At 33.9% G+C, this 18,040-nt stretch overlaps 1 protein-coding gene across 1 annotated transcript in view; it reads left to right on the top strand.

Moving 5' to 3' along the window:
- LOC309855587 (uncharacterized protein) overlaps nt 1-11,341 on the top strand; it is a 1,049,056-nt gene extending 1,037,715 nt beyond the window's left edge. Inside the window, exon 2 of the mRNA XM_082715997.1 lies at nt 11,114-11,341. The gene's annotated coding sequence lies outside the window, so the exon portion shown is untranslated. The remainder of the gene's footprint in view (nt 1-11,113) is intronic.
- The last annotated feature ends 6,699 nt before the right edge of the window (nt 11,342-18,040 follow it).

The following is an 18,040-nucleotide window of genomic DNA, read 5'->3' on the forward strand; positions in this document are numbered from 1 at the left end:
TTGTTTCAGGTTCACAACTTAGTGATTCAACACTTACACACAACACCCCATTCTCATAAAAACAAGTGTGCTCCTTAATCCCAATCACCTATTTAAGCCATCACGCCACCCACCTACCCTCTGGTAAGCATCACTTTGTTCTCTGTTATTGACTCTGTTTCTTGGTTTGCCTCTCTCTTTTTTCCCCTTTGCTTATTCCTTTTGTTTCTTAAATTCTACATGTTAGTGAAATCATGGAACATTTGTCTGTCTGATTTATTTTGCTTAGCATTATACACTCTAGTTCCATCCACATCTTTACAAATGGAAAAATTTCATTTTTGGGGTGAGGATAAGTGATATTTCAGTGTGTATGTGTGTGTAGATTTTCACATCTTCTTTATCCATTTACCCATTGATAGACACATGGGTTGTTTTAATAAATTTGCTATTGTAGATAATGCTGCTATAAATGTTGGGGTGCAGGGATCCCTTTAAATTTGAATTTTTGTTTCCTTTTTGTAAATACATACTAGTGCAATTACTGCATCGTAGGTTTTTAACATTTTGAGGAACTTCCATACTGTTTTCTAGAGTAGCTGCACCAGTGTGTATCCCCACCAACAGTGTCAGAGGGTTCCCCTTTTTCTTCATCCTTGCCAAAACGTACTGTTTCATGTATTGTTCATTGTACCCATTCTGACACATGTTAGGTGATATTGGATTTGATTTGTCTTTCTCTGATGATTAGTGATATCGACCATCTTTTCATGTGTCTGATTGCCATCTGGATGCCTTCATTGGAAAAATGTTCAAGTCTTCTATCATTTTTAATTAGATTATTCAATTTGGGGCATTTGAGTTTTATAATGCTCTTATATACTTTGTATACTAACCCTTTGTCACATCTGTGATTTGCAAATATCTTCAATAGGTTGACTTTTAATTCTGTTGATTTTTTTTTCTTTGCTGTGCTAAAGCTATTTTCATGTAGTCCCAGTAGTTTGTTTTTGCTTTGGTTTCCTTTGTCTCAGAAGATTTGTCTATGATGAAGTTGCTTTGGCCAACATCAAAGAGATGACAGCCTCAGTACTCCTCTAGGAATTTGATGGTTCTAGGTCTTACTTTTATATAGTATAACAAAGTAACAGAAGAAAAGAATTTTAAAAATTAAATTTACAACTCCACAAAAACAATAAAATGCCTGTGAATAAATTTAAGCAAGAAGTTGAAAGACCTATACACTGAAAATAATAAGACATTGAAGAAAGAACTTGAAGATGACACATATAAATAAATATGACATGCTTATGAATTGGAAGAATTGTTAATGTTAAGATTTCCTTAACTCCTAAAGTTTTCTACAAGTTCAGTGAAATCTCTATCAAAATGCCAAAAACATTTTTTTTCATAAAAATAGAACAAGTAGTTCTTAAATATTCATGGAAATACAAAGCCCTGAATAACCAGAGCTATCTTTGATAAAGAGTAAAGCTGGAGGCATCCAAATCAAAATTGAATGAAGACCTAAATATGAGATGTGACTTCATAAAACTCTTTAAAAATAGGCAGTAATCTCTTGTACATAATTCTTGGCAACATCTTTATGGGTATGTTTCTTCAGGGAAGGTAAACAAAAGCAAAAATAACTTATTGCAACTACATCGAAATAAAGACGTCTTGCACAGTTAAGGAAACCATGAACAAAACAAAAAGAAACCTACTGATTGGGAGAATATATGTGTAAATTATATATTCACATGGACTTAAAATCCAAAATATATAAAATAACTTACACAACTCAACACTAAAAGTACCCCAAATGATCCAATTACCAAAAAAGGGCAGAGGACCTCAACAGACATTTTCCCAAAGAAGACATAAAAAAAATACACGACAATCTGGTCAATATAACTAATCATCAGGGAAATGATAATTAAAACCACAATAATATTACCTCACCAGTCTGAAGAGCTAGTATCAAAAATCAAGAAATAAGAAGCATCAATAAGGATGTAGGAAAAAAATTCTCATGAAATATTGGAGAGTGCAAATTGGAACAGTCACATTGGAAAACAGTACATTTCTTCAAAAATTAAAAATAGAAATATCACTTAATTGAGTCATGCCACTGCTGGGTATTTATCCAAAATAAATGAAAACTTTAATTTGAAAAGATGTATGAATTCCTGTTTATTATAGCATCATTTAAAAAAGCGAAGATATGAAAGAAACCCAAGTGTCCATCAATAAATGAGTGGATAAAGGAGATGTGATGTGTATTTGGTATAGAAATGTCATGTGATTTATATGTGCAATCTAAAAAACAAAACAAACAAAAAACAAACTCTCAAATACAGAGAACACACTGATAGTTGCCAGAAAGGTGGTAGGTTGAATGAAATAGGTGAAAGGGTTTAAAAGGAAATTTTTTCTAGTTATATAATAATAAAGACAGAAAGATGAAAAGTACAGTATAAGAATGTTCAATAATATTGTAATAACATCATACGGCCACAGATCGTGACACATTTACCATGGTGAGTGCTGCGGAATGTAATGAATTGTGAAATAAATATGTTATAAGCCCAAAGCTAATATAAAATTGCATATCAACTATATTTCAATAATGAAAAGAGTTAACTGATAGAAAGTAACTCGTATGTGCTATTAAAATAATAGGGTTTTTTATTTCATTACTTTTTGATTGTTATTTTTTGTAATTAAGATTTAAACTTTGTGCTTTTTTAACACAAAGAACTACTGCAATAATGTAATCTCATCACTTATTAAAATTATGTTTTTAATAAAAAATCCTGTTAAGATGCTGAAAAAGGACCTAGTCAAAGCCAATATTCATCAGAATCAAAAGCTTCTGCACAGCAAAGGAAACAGTCAAGAAAACAAAGAGGCATCCCACAGAATGGGAAAAGATATTTGCAAATGACACTACAGACAAAAGGTTGATATCCAGGATCTTTATTGAACTCCTCAAACTCAACACACAAAAAACAGACAATCATATCAAAAAATGGGCAGAAGATATGAACAAACACTTCTCCAATGAAGACATACAAATGGCTATCAGACACATGAAAAAATGTTCATCATCACTAGCCCTCAGGGAGATTCAAATTAAAACCACTTTGAGATATCACCTTACACCAGTTAGAATGGCCAAAATTAGCAAGACAGGAAACAACATGTGTTGGAGGGGATGTGGATAAAGGGGAACCCTCTTCCAATGTTGGTGGGAATGCAAATTGGTGCAGCCTCTTTGGAGAACAGTGTGGAGGTTCCTCAAGAAATTACAAAATAGAACTTCTCTATGACCCTGCAATTGCACTACTGGGCATTTACCCCAAAGATACAGATGTCGTGAAAAGAAGGGCCATCTGTACCCCAATGTTTATACCAGCATACCTAGAGTTTATAATTAAAAGAGGATACAAATGTGTTCCTGTCAGAAGCAATTTTGTGTTTTAATTCATTTTCATTTTCTTATTGAGGGATTCAAATACCAAATACTTTATAAAAAGCATCTGTGCACTTTGCAAAATCAAATATTCTAAGTTTTCTTCTTTAACCTTTTTGAACATTATTGTATTTCTTTTATATCATACATCTGTTGCCTTCTGCCCTTTATTGGTTAATTTTCTTAGTATGAGATTCAATCATTGCAAAGGCATTTCTAACTATAGAAATTGAAAATAAATAAATAAATACAATTTCAGACTATGTTGTATAATCCATAGTTGAATTCATGGTTTGGACACAGCCAATGTAATTTAGATAGTTAGTAGATTATTTTAAACCTATTTTCCCGAACAGTAATTTGGCCAGGATATAAGAGACAGCAACCTATATGATAATTTAAAATTCTGGAAGAGAGACACCTGGGTGGCTCAGTTGATTAAGCATTCAACTCTTGACTTTGACTAGGGTCATGATCTCAGTGTCCTGGGATTGGGCCCTGCACTTCAGGCTCCAGGCTCAGGAGGGAATCTGCTTAAACATCTCTCTCTCTCTTTCCCTCTGCTTCTCTTCCCCTCTCTCTTTCTTTCTCTCTCTCTCCTTCAAATAATTAAATAAGCCTTTAAAAACATCTAGGATACTTCTAAAATTTTGCTTGGGAAAAATAAAGCAGACTTGCTTTCTTTTTAAAAACAAATTGTGAGAATTTTATATTTTGTAAGCTGCTTTAGTGATTTTCCCCATGACCTACTGGAGAAGATTAAGTAAAGTAGCTTCTAATTACATAATTGGTCTGGTTTAGATGTTAAACTATACTTAAATAATGGACAGATTAAGGGAGAAATTAGGACAAGAGAAAGAGAGTACAAAACAAGCTATAAAGTTTGTTTTATTTAACATTTTTGAATTGTTTATTCCAGTATTAATGTCAGATTTTTTTTAAAGATTTTATTTATTTATTTGACAGAGAGATTACAAGTAGGCAGAGAGGCAGGCAGAGAGAGAGAGGAGGAAGCAGGATCCCTGCTGAGCAGAGATCCCGATGCGGGACTCGATCCCAGGACCCTGAGATCATGACCTGAGCCGAAGGCAGCGGCTTAACCCACTGAGCCACCCAGGTGCCCCAGATTTTAAGCTATAAAAAGTATGCAATATATTTTTTAAAGATTTATTTAGTTGTATTTTTTGAATAAACACAAGTAATGTAAAACAGATGCTCAAAGGAAAAAGAATGAAAGAGAAAATTCAGAAGAAGCAAGGGATGGGAAGAGAGGCCAACAAAATTGTTTCCATAAGAATTTGATATGACATTTTTTCCCCAGATACACTAAGCCTCCTTTTTGTTCCAAGTTTTTATTTAAATTCTATTAGTTAACATATAGTGTAATATTAGTTTCAGGAGTAGAATTCAGTGGCTCATAATTTGCATATAACACACAGTGCATTTCACAATGCATGCCCTCCTTAAGACCCATCACAGATTTATCCCAGCCCACCCACCCACCTTCCCCCAAGCAACCCTCAGTTAAGTGTCTCTTTTATGTTTTTTCTCTCAGTTTGTTCTTTTTTTATGTTTTCCCCCTCCCTTTTTTTAATTTCCTTTATATCCATCTGTTTGCATCTTAAATTCCATGTATGAGTGAAATTATATGGTAAAAGTCTTTCTCTGACTGACTTATTTTGCTTTGCATAATATGGTCTAGCTCCATCCATGTTTTTGCAAATGACAAGATTTCATTTTTCTTTATTGGTGAATAATAGTCCATCACGCATTTATATACCACGTCTTTTTTATCCATTCATCAACCAATGAATATTTGGGCTCTTTCCATAATTTGGGTATTGTTAATGCTGGCATAAGCATCAAGATGTATGTGCCCCTTTCATGCACTATTTTAGTATCCTTTGGGTAAATAACAAGTAGTGTAATTGCTGGGTGGTAGTAGTTTTATTTTTAACTTTTTAAGAAACTTCTATACTGTTTTCCAGAGTAGTTCCACCACTTTGCATTCCCACCAACAGTGTAAGAGTGTTTGCCTTTCTCCGCATCCTGGCCAACATATGTTGTTTCCTGTGTTGTTAATTTTAGCCATTCAGACGTGTGAGGTAATATTTGCTTGTAATTTTTATTTATATATCCCTGATGATAAGGGATGCTCAACATCTTTTCATGTGTCTCTTAGCAATTTGTATACCTTCTTTGGAAAAATACTGATGCATGTTTTCTGCCCATTTCTTAATTGTATTTTTTGTTTTATAGGTGTTGAGTTTGATAAGTACTTTATAGAGTTTAGACATGATCCCTTATTCAGATATGTCATTTGCAGAGCACTTGACTGCAGATACATCATTTGCAAATATCTTCTCCCATTGAAAAGGTTGACATTTAGTTTTGATTGTTTACTTTGCCATGTGGAAGGTTTTTATCTTAATGAAATTCCAATAGTTCATTTTTTCTTTTGTTTCTCTTGCCTTCAGGAGAGGTGTCTCGTAGGAAGTCACCATGGCTAATGTGAAAGTGGTTGCTCTTTATGTTCTCCTCTAGGATTTTGAAGGTTTCTTGTCTTACATTTAGGTTTTCATCCATTTTGAATTTCTCTTTGTGTATGGTGTAATGAAGTGCTCCAGTTTCATTCTTTTGCATATTGTCCAGTTTTCCCAGCCCCATCTATTAATTAATTGGTCTGGTTTAGATGTTAAATTATACTTAAATAATGGCCAGATTAAGGGAGAAAAAGAAACTGCTTTTTTTCCCATTATATTCTTTCTTGCCTTGCAAATATTAGTTGACCATAGAGTTGTAGGTCCATTTCTGGATTTTTCTTTTCTGTTCCATTGATATATGTCTGTTTTTGTATCAGTACCATACTGTCTTCATGACTCCAGCTTTGTAATATAGCTTGAAGTCCAGGATTCTGATGCCTCCAGTACTGCTTTTATCAAGAGTGGTTTGTCTATTCAGGGTCTTTTTGGTTCCATACAAATTTTAGGACTGTTCTAGCTCTGTGAAAAATGCTTGTATTTGATAAGACTTCTATCAAATATGTATATTGCTTTGGGCAGTATAGAGATTCGAACAATTTTCAACTTCTAATCCATGGGTGTAGACTTTTTTTTTTTTCAAATTTTTTGCATCATATTCAATTTCTTTAATCTCTGTTCTATAGTTTTCAGAATACAGATCTTTTGCTTCGTTGGTTAGGTTTATTCCTAGGTATCTTATGTTTTTCATTGCAATTGTAAATGGAATAAATTACTTCATTTGTTTCTGCTGTTTCATTATTGGAGTATAGAAGTCCAACAGATTTCTGTATGTTGATTTTGTATCTTTACTGAATTTGTGTACCAGTTCTAGCAATTTATTTTTGTTGAGTCTTTTGGGTTTTCTATGTAGGGAAATATATCATCTCGGAATGATGAAATTTGACTTCTTCCTTTTTGCTTTGGATGTTTTTTATTTCTTTTTGTAGTTGTCTGATTGCTGAGTCTAGGACTTCTAGTACTATGTAAAATAGCAACCATGAAAGTGGACATATCTGACATGTCCCTGACTATACAGGAAACGTTTTAATTTTTTCCCCATTGAAGATAATATTAGCTGTGGGTCTTTTATATATGGCCTTTATAATATTGAGATATGTTCCCCCCACCCCTATTTTGTTGACAGCTTTTAAAAATAAGAATGGATTCTGTATTTACCAATTTTTCCTGCATCCATTGAGAAAACCCTATGGTTCTTATCTTTTCTTTTACTAACATGGTGTATCACATTGATTGATTTGTGAATATAGAACTACTGTTGTAGCCCAGAAATAAATCCCACTTGATCATTGTGAATAATTATTTTAATCTACTGTTGCATTCAATTTGCTAATATTTGGCTGTGAATTTTTGCATCCATGTTCATCAAGAATATTAGCCTGTAATTGCCCTTTTCAGTGGGGTTTTTGTCTGGTTTTGGAATTAAGGTAATGCTGGCCTTGTTTTCCTTCCATTTTTAGTTTTTGGAACAGTTTGAGATAGGTAGGTATTAGCTGTTCTTTAAATATCTGGTTGAATTCTGTTGGGAAGCCATCGGCCCTGGACTTCTGTTTGTTGAGAGATTTTTGATTACTGATCCAGTGTCTTTGCTTGTATACTAGTCTACTCAATTTTTCTATTTCTTCCCATTTCAAGAAATATTTTATTCTATATTTATGTAGGAATTTATCTTATTCTTTCATATTTCTCAATTTGTTGTTACACACACACACACACACAATATATATATATATATATATATATATATAATACATATATGTATTACATATATACATTACATATACATATATGTATTATATATATATATAGTTATTCAAATTTCTGTGGTTTCATTTGTAATTTCTCTTCTCTCATTTGTGGTGTTATTTATTTGGGTCTTTTCTCTTTCCATTTTGATAAGTGTGGCTATGGGCTTATGAATTTTATTAATTCTTTTAAAGAATCAGCACCTATTTTCATTTGTCTGTTTCACTGTACTGTTGTTGTTGTTATTTTTTTTTATTTCTATATCATTTTTTCTACCCTAATCTTTATTATTTCCCTTCTTCTTCTGGTTTTAGGCTTCATTTCCTGTTATTTTTCTAGGCGTTTTATGTTAGGATGTGTATTGGAGATGTTCTTGCTTCTTGAATTAAGCCTGTATTGCTATATACTTTCCTTATATGACTGCTTTTATTGCATTCCAACAGTTTTGGATCATTCTGTTTTTATTTTCATTTGTTTCCATGTAATGTTTTATTATTCTTTATTTTTCTGGTTAGCCCATTCATTATTTAGTAGGATGTTCCTTATTCTCTATGAATTTCTGGTCTTTCTATTTTTTTTTCTTATTGTTGACAATGTACAGCATTTGTAAAAAAAGAAAATTAAAACTCAGAGAGGATACATAAATTAGCTAAAGACAGGCATAAAGGCAACAAGGTTATAGGACTGACTGTTAAGAAAATATGTTTCATAATAAGTTTATCTTTTGGCTTGAAAAACTATATGGAAAAAGAGCTAACAATGATTGAATTTGACATGGTTTCCAAGGTGTGCATTTCATAAAATAATTGAAATGTGGTGACAAGAGACCATCCAGGTTCTCATCCCCACCCACTTAATTACATGAAAAAAGTAAGTTCAGAAAACTACATTGGCTATATGAATGGGGAATTTCAGAAAAGGAATATCACCATAGACAGAAAATCATTGTAAAGTAGTAAGTAGGCCAATTAATCAAAATGAAATAACTACTTAAATTCAGTAAGCTCTCAATTCTTATCTTATAAATATATGAATCAAAAATTGATAGAGTAGAAGGTGTGAGCAAGATGGTAAACTATCAATTCCTAGGCATATGTTCCCCCTAGAAACATTAAGTAAATTACCAAACAAAATAAAAAAACAAAAATACACTAAATTAACTTAATAGTAACTTTGGAAATCATTTTGAATTCTATAGCAACTAAACACTCAACCAAGAAAAGACACATTGAACATTGTAAGACATTTTGTTTTGCTTTTACTCCACTTTGTTCCACAGCCTTTCTGATGTGCTTGAGGATGGTTTGGGGGAAGCAGAATCCCAATCCTTAGTTCCCTTCTGTAAACCAGACTGAATAAATGGACAAAACTTGCAATGTTGTAATTTGTTTACAGGATTCCTGAGTAATTTGTCTCTCTGAACCCTAACATGGAGTTCAAATTGACCAAAAGTATTTGAAATCTCAAACTATAAGAAGACAACAGCAGCATGGTTCATATATGTCACAGATACATAGTGTCACAAACAGAAGAGATGAAAGACCACAGTTTGGCATACTCAAGAGAACATCTATGTTGTTAGAAAGTTATGGCCTTTAGAAAAATCAAGAAATTTAAATGCATAAATGTTTATGAAGAATTGGAAAACCGCACACATATGCCCAAGGATGACACATCCACAGAATGGTCCAGAGAAGATTATAAGCTTTCATGTCTGGAATATTAGTGAAAATCTTTGAATGCATGGAACCAGTCTAAAAAGGGTTTAAAAAGTTGAATTTTTAAGATGCTCATTTTTAAATTAATAACCACAATTTTTACAAAAGAAATAAGAAAACATAACCTTTTAAAGGAACATAATAATTTTTTATAAATGATCTGTGAAGAAACAGTCTTTAGATATACTATACAAAGACTTTTTAAAAACTGTGGAAAGAACCAAGATGCCCTTTAACAGAGGAAAAGATCAAGAAGATATGGTCCATATATACTATGGAGAATTGTGCCTCCATCAGAAAGGATAAATGCTCAACTTTTGTATCAACATGGATGGGACTGGAAGAGATTATGCTGAGTGAAATAAATCAAGCAAAGAGAGTCAATTTTCATATATGGTTTTATTTAGTTGTGGAGCATAAGGAATAACACAGAGAACATAGGGAGATGGAGAGGAGAAGTGAGTTGGGGAAAATTGGAGGGTGAGTTGAACCATGAGAGACTGTGGACTCTGAGAAACAAACAGGATTTTGGAGGGAAGGGGGTGGGAGGTTGGGTGAGACTGGTGGTGGGTATTATGGAGGGCACATATTGCATGGAGCACTGGGTGTGGTACGTAAACAATGAATTCTGGAATACTGAAAAGAAATAAAAAAAAAATAAAATTAAGGGTGCCTGAGTGGCTCTGTGGGTTAAAGCCTCTGCCTTCAGCTCAGGTCATGATCCCAGGGTCCTGGGATAGAGCCCCTCATAGTGCTCTCTGCTCAGCAGGGAGCCTGCTCCCTCCTCTCTCTTTGCCTGCCTCTCTGCCCGCTTGTGATCTCGTTTTTCAAATGAATAAATAAAATCTTTTTAAAAAATTTTAAAAAAGAAAGACATGGAAAATGGAAAAAGAAAAAAAACTGTCTTAAATATGATCAAGAAGCTAAAGGAATACACAAACAAGAAAACTAAAATATATCAGGAAAACAATACATAAACAAAACAAGAATATTGACAGATAGAAATTACAAAAAAGTCCGAACATGAGTTCTGCAACTATAATATACAATAACTGAATTGAAAAATTCACTAGATTTGTTCAACAGCAGATTCAAATAAGAAGAAGAAAGAATAAATATAGTGGAAGACAGGTAATTGCAAATTATCAATTCAGACAAGTAAAAAGAAAAAAAATGAATAAAAGTGAAAAGGGTTTATGTAACACCATCTAAAAGACTGATATACACACTAAGGGAGCCCCAAGAGTGGGGACAAAAGAGCAAAGGGAATTATTAAAAGGGGGAAAAAAAGATGCCTGAGAAATTACAATAACTAAAGAAAGGCACAAGTATACAAATACAAAAAAAAAATCAAAGAATAAAAAGAAAGATAAATAGAAGAGACCTACAATAAGACACATTATAATCAAGATGTCAAAAGCCAAAGATAAAGAGATAATTTTGAAAGCAGGGAGAGAATAAAGATCATTATGTAAAAATATTCCTCACTAATATTATTAGATTTATAAGCACAAACATTTCAGGACAAAAGACAGTGGGATAAAACATTTAAAGTGCTGAAAGAAAAGTAGTAAACCTGAAGTTCTACATCTGGCAAATCCAGATTTAGATTAACAAAATTTATTAATAAAAGCTGAGGGAGTGTGGGGAGCCAGTACAGGAGGCCCACTATAAGAGCTGTAAGGGACTGAATATGATTGGCTGTTCATTTAGGTCCACTCACGCGGGAGGTGCATGCGCACTGCATGAACACAGCATGGCCATGTATGGTTATGTTTGGTGATCATGCTCTGATTGGTTAACACTGCCTGCATAAAAACCCATGCGCCCGGGGTTAGAGGAGGAGGAAAGAAAAAGCGATTAATAAAAAAGGTTCCCCGCTACGTGAGTCTCCGAGTCGTTCTTGCTGGCGAGAGTGACAAGGGAGTTTATTACTACTTGATATGCACTACTATAAATGCTAAGAGGAATCCTTCAAGTTGAAATGAAAAAATGTCAGAGAAAAACTAGAAACCTATATATATATATATATATATATATATATATATATATATATTATATTCTTTTATTCTTCTATTATTTCCAAGATAAACATATATATATTTTTTTTTTCTGATAAAGGTAAATTCAAAACTGAATATAGAAACAAGTATTGTAATTTTTGTTCATAACATGACTTGTTATTCTACAGGATTTAAAGTAAAATCATGAAATAATGATAATCTATTTTAATATAATCTAATTAAAGATGTAATTTGTGTCATGAGTAACATAAAGGAGGGTTGAGCTATAAGAGTAGTTTTAATGTAATTGAATTTAAGTTGGTATTTGTTTTAAATAGAATTAATTTTATGAAGTTATTTGTAACTCCCATTGTAGCACAAAAGTGTCTATAAATATATAATAAAAAATCAGAAATGAATGAAAGTTACCAAAAACAAAACAAAACAAAACAAAAAAATCAACTTATCACAAAGGAATGCTATATAGGAGGGAATGAGAGACAAAATACACTGTAACATATGGGGAAACAAATAGCTGAGTGGAAATAGTAAGTCCTTAACTATTAATAATTACTTTAAATGTAAATAGATAAATTCCCCAATGAAAAAATAAAGATTGACAAAAAAGATCGAAACCAAATCCTAATATATGTTGTCTACAAAGAACTCACTTTAGATTTGAAAACAAGAATAGGTTGAAAATTAAAGGATGTAAAAATTATTCTGTGTAAGCAGTCTCAAAAGGGAACTATACTGGCTATGAAATATCGGACACAATAGAATTAGGTAAAAAAAAATATGTTTAAAGAGACAAAAGCAGATATTATATTTGATAAAAGATCAAATATCCAAGGAAATAAAGCATTATATATATTATATGTTATTATAATATTATATATTATTATATTGTTTTATAGGTATTCATATGTGATTATATATATCTATTGAATTATATATATAGAGAGAGTATTATATACATATACCACACATTAGATATCTTATATATATGAAGCAAACCATGAGAAAATTGAAGTGATAGACAACTCTACCTAAATAGTAGATTGTTTTGGGTTGTATAGACATTTTAACAATATTTGTTCTTCTAATTCATGAGCATGGAATATTTTTCAATTTCTTTGTGTCATTGTCAATTTCTTTCATCAGTGTTCTGTAGTTTTTAGAGTACAGTCTTTTATATCTTTCATTAGTTTTATTCCTAGAGCCCAAACATCCATTGACACTTGAATAGATAAAGAACATGTGAGAGAGAGAGATACATTGATGATAGGTAGACAGATGTATTTAGATAGATATATAGATGATATAGATAGAGATATATAATGGAATATTACTCAGCCACAAAGAATAAGATCTTGTCATTTCCAACAGCATGGATGGAGCTAGAGTGTATTATGTTAAGTGAAATAAGTTAGTCAGAAAAAGACAAACAGTATGATTTCACTCATATGTAGAATTTAAGAAATGAAACAGATGAGGGGCGCCTGGGTGGCTCAGTGGGTTAAGCCGCTGCCTTCGGCTCAGGTCATGATCTCAGGGTCCTGGGATCGAGCCCCGCATCGGGCTCTCTGCTCAGCAGGGAGCCTGCTTCCCCCTCTCTTTCTCTCTGCCTGCCTCTCCATCTACTTGTGATTTATCTCTGTCAAGTAAATAAATAAAATCTTTAAATAAAATGAAACAGATGAACCTGGGGAGGGAAGAGAGAGAGGTAAACAAAAGAACAGTCTCTTAACTATACAGGAAATACTGAGAGTTACTGGAGGGGAGGTAGTTGGGGCAGTGGGATAAATAGGTGATGGGTATTAAGGAAGGTACTTGTGATGATCACTGGGTGTTACATATAAGTGATGAATAACAATTCTACTCCTGAAACTAATGTTACATTTATGTTAACTAACTGGAGTTTGAATAAAAACTTGAAAACAAACATACGAAAACGGGAAATTTCAACATCTCACATTCAGTTGTAAGAAGAACAACCAGTTCCCAATTACCCTAGGGGTGACACCCACTCAGAGCTGGGTTACAATAACATAAATGTCCTGGGTTCCAATAACACTACAGATAGCAAGCATAGCCCATAAGAGACAGAAAGTCACTGTAGGTGAATGCAGTAAAAGGAAAAATGACTTAGAGACAACATCAAGGTGTAAGCAAAACACATAGTATACTCTCCTAAAGTTTCAGGTTCTGATGAACAGAGGAGACTGCACTGAAAAGCACTCCAAGAACTCTTCCTCATAGTCACTACTTCCAAGAGCAGACGATATAACTCAATTTCTTAACACAAAGAAACAGACATAGAGAAGTAGACAAAGTGAATAAACAGATAAATTTATCCCTAATGAAAGAAAAGAACAAAGCCAGAGGCCAAGATTTAAGCAAAAAAAGATAAAAGTAACATGGCTGAAAGAGAATTCACAGCAATTATCTTAAGAATACTCACTGAACTTAAGACTGGAAGACAGATAAAGAATTTAAGACTGGAGGACAGATAAAGAGTTTCCCAGAAGAGTGAAACATAAAGGAGTTCACAACCTCTATATCAAGCTGCAAGAAATATGAAATGTGATTCTTTGAGTGGAAAGGAGAGACCAAAATTGACAGTATAAAAGTAGGAAACACAAAAGAAGTGAATAATTCTATTAAAAATCAGTCAAGGGACTCATAAGATATAAGAAATACCAAATAACGTATATCAAAAGTGTGGGGAGGGCGCCTGGGTGGCTCAGTGGGTTACACCGCTGCCTTCGGCTCAGGTCATGATCTCAGGGTCCTGGGATTGAGTCCCACATGGGGCTCTCTGCTCAGCAGGGAGCCTGCTTCCTCCTCTCTCTCTCTCTGCCTGCCTCTCTGCCTACTTGTGGTCTCTCTCTGTCAAATAAATAAATAAAATCTTTAAAAAAAAAAGTGTGGGGAGGAGAGGACGAAAGATTGGTTAAAACTTGAATGACATCAGTTTAATATAGCCTGATATATGCAGAAAGGGTTATATGCAAACCTAATGGTTAACATATATCAAAACACACTAATAAATGTACAAAGAATAAAAGAAATATTTCAAATATATCACTAAAGAAAACCAGCAAGCCATGAAATAGGTTAAGACCAGAATGGATCAGAAAAAAATCTGCAGAAACAATCACCAAAAAAGTAATAGGATGTCAATAAATAAATATCTATCAATAATCACTTTGAATATAAATTGAATAAAGTTCCTTATCAAAAGACGTAGGTGACAGAATAGCCACAACAAAACAAAACAAAACAGCAATAAAAATCAAACACAAACAAAGAAAAAACAAGACCCATAAATATGCTGCCTACAAGAGTCTCATTTCAGACCTAAAGATGCCTACATATTAAAAGTGAGGGAATACAGAAGCATCTATCAGTCAAAAGAACACTGAAGTGCCCCTTTCTGCCTCCAAGAGGTCATTGTGCCCATAAAAACAAACAAACAAACAAACAAAAACACCTTGCAGAAAGCTGAGGGGTGGGGAGAGAAGCAAGTTCTAAAGTTTACCCTTGACTGCACTCACCCTACAGAAGATGGAATCATGGATATTGCTAATTTTGAGCAGTTTCTTCAAGAGAGAATCAAAGTGAATGGGATAGTTGGGGATCTTGGTGGAGGGGTTGCAACCATTGAAAGGATCAAGAGAAAGATTATCATAACTTCTGTGGTGACTTTTTCCAAAAGGTATTTGAAATATCTCAAGAAAAAATAATTGAATAATAATTTACATGATTGGTTGTATGTAGTTGCTAACAGTAAAGAACACTACAAATTGCATTACTTACAGATTAACTAGATGAGTAAGACAAGGAAGATGATGACAAGAAAAATATATAGATAGATATAGATATAGATATAGATATAGATATAGATATAGATATAGATAGATATAGATATAGATATCTACTTGTGTGGCTTAGTCAGTTAGGCATCTGCCTTTGGCTCAGGTCATGGTCTCAGGGTCCTGAGCTTGAATCCCACATTGGGTTCCTTGTTCCAGTGGAGGGGGCCTGTTTCTCCCTCTTACTCTGCCTGCCATTCCCCCTGCTTGTGTGCTCACTCTTTTTCTGTTTCAAATATATAATAAATAAGATCCTCAGAATAATAACTTGTTTATCTGAAATATTTTGTATGACTTCTTGAATAAAACATGGGAACCCAAATCGTGGTTTCCCTTATATCTCTGCAATGTGGATTGAACACAAAACTTGTGACAACATGGATGGAACTAGAGTGTATTATGCTTAGCGAAATAAGTCAAGCAGAGAAAGACAACTATCATATGATCTCCCTGATATGAGGAAGTGGTGATGCAACATGGGGGCTTAAGTGGGTAGGAGAAGAATCAATGAAACAAGATGGGATTGGGAGGGAGACAAACCATAAGTGACTCTTAATCTCACAAAACAAACTGAGGTTTGCTGGGGGGAGGGGGTTTGGGAGAAGGGGGTGGGATTATGGACATTGGGGAGGGTATGTGCTTTGGTGAGTGCTGTGAAGTGTGTAAACCTGGTGATTCACAGACCTGTACCCCTGGGGATAAAAATATATGTTTATAAAAAATAAAAAATTTTAAAAAAATCAAAAAAAAATTGAAAATCATAGTGAAAGGGCTTCACTTCCGCTGTCATTCACTTATTTGTAATTATTTTTTTTTTTCCTGCTTGAAAATTTTATTATTGTGGTAATAATACCAAAACATAAGTAAGCTCCTTCAAAGGAACTGCCAGGAATTTGAATTGAGCAGGTGCTTAAGTGTGTGGAGATGTGTTCCCTTCAGTTAGTAATTAGTTTACTTCAAAAAGTGTGACAGTTTTACCTCGTGATTTACTTTTTCTTTTTTTTTTTTTCCTGGTGTTTTTCTCAAAGATTCAGGTTTACAAACATCAAGACTCCTAATTCACTGAAAGCAACAAGTGACTTCTTTGAGGTTCTCTTCTTGCAGGAAAATGGAAATGTCGATAAAAATGCAGGATTCTGGGTTAATTCAATATTTGATTATAAAGTATTTGATGAACACAGTTATTATGTATGTTAATTCTTTTCCTTCCTATACGAATAAAACACTCTTTTGTGTTGATGCATATTTTATTATCCCCCCCCCCCAGAAAGTAGTTTGGAGAGAAGTTATAAGTCCCAGGTTTTAAATTGAGTACAAGTGCACAAAAATGAATTTATAAATAATCACTGTTGCTACAACTCTTTGCAGCAAGCTATCACTTTGTCCCCCAATAGGGGGAGCTGGAGATGAGTAGTAGTAGAGCCGTTAGAACTGGATATCTGTGCATCTCCCCAGGATAGGAGCCTTTTAATAGGGGTAGGGCACAAAGAAGAAGTGATTGAGAGACTGTTCACACTGAGGAGATGAGAATAAAAAAATGTTGACATGCCCGGAGAATTGTGACTTCTGTGCAATTTAGGCCATGGCTGGATTTAATGTCATTTCATTCTACAAACTGACATTAAGCAGGACCAGACTAAGAGTGGGATTTTCTTGCCTTTTATGCAGAGGCTAGAGATCTGTGAAAAGTTATTAAGTTACAAAAATGTCATTGTTACCAACTGAAAATTCAGAATATCTCTGAGTGACTTTGGAAAGGGACCTTGATGCATTATGGTGCCTTGTTAAAATCTAAACAATTCTGCAGAAATGTCTATATTATCTTAAAACTAAAGCGTATAAATTCATGTTATTAAATAGTCTTTCCACAGCTAATTTCTATGCCTGAAATTCTTGGGCTCTGCTGGTTGCTTAGCTAGAAATTACATTTTCAACCCTTCCTTTGCTCCCATATAACATTTCGTGCTCCCTGGACTGAATTTAATATGTTGAATCTTTGTAATTTCATTTGTGGTAAAGACTCTAGCGTTTTCCATTTCTATGCAAATGTACTTTTAAAACATTTTATTTATTTATTCATGACAGAGAGAGAGAGAGAGAGAGAGAGAGAGAGAGAGAGGCAGAGGTAGAGGAAGAAGAAGGCTCTTTGTTGAGCAGGGGCCCAAATGTGGGACTCGATCACAGGACCCTAGGACCATGACCTGAGCTGAAGGCAGATGCTTAAGCATCTGAGCCACCCATTTTCCTGAAAGAAGAGAACCCCAAATTTCTTGAAGCAGAATTCTTTCCATGTTGTTCCACCTCCACAGATGGAAAAGTTTATTTCTTTCCAGTGTAAAAGAGGGATCAGCTGGTCTTTGGAACTGTCCCTTACCATGATCATTAACTCTGTTAGTAAGTCCCTTACCATGATCATTAACTCTGTTAGTAAGTTTATGGCCTGGGTTATGGCCTGGGTTTTCAAATTGTACATTTGTTTACTGATGTTCAACTGCAGTGATTCTTAATTTGGTTGTAAAAGATTAACCCAGGGCTAAAATTAGCATATAAGGTTTTCCTTAAACTGCCCCCAGATTTTAAAACTTATACTAAAATTAAAACATGAGCACCTAGGTGGCTCAGTCAGTCAAGTGTCTAGCTCTTGATTTTGACTCAGGTCATGGTTTCAGGGTCATGAGATTGAACCTTGCATTGGTTCAGT

This window comes from Mustela nivalis, assembly GCF_964662115.1.
Source record: "Mustela nivalis genome assembly, chromosome: X".
NCBI lineage: Eukaryota > Metazoa > Chordata > Mammalia > Carnivora > Mustelidae > Mustela > Mustela nivalis.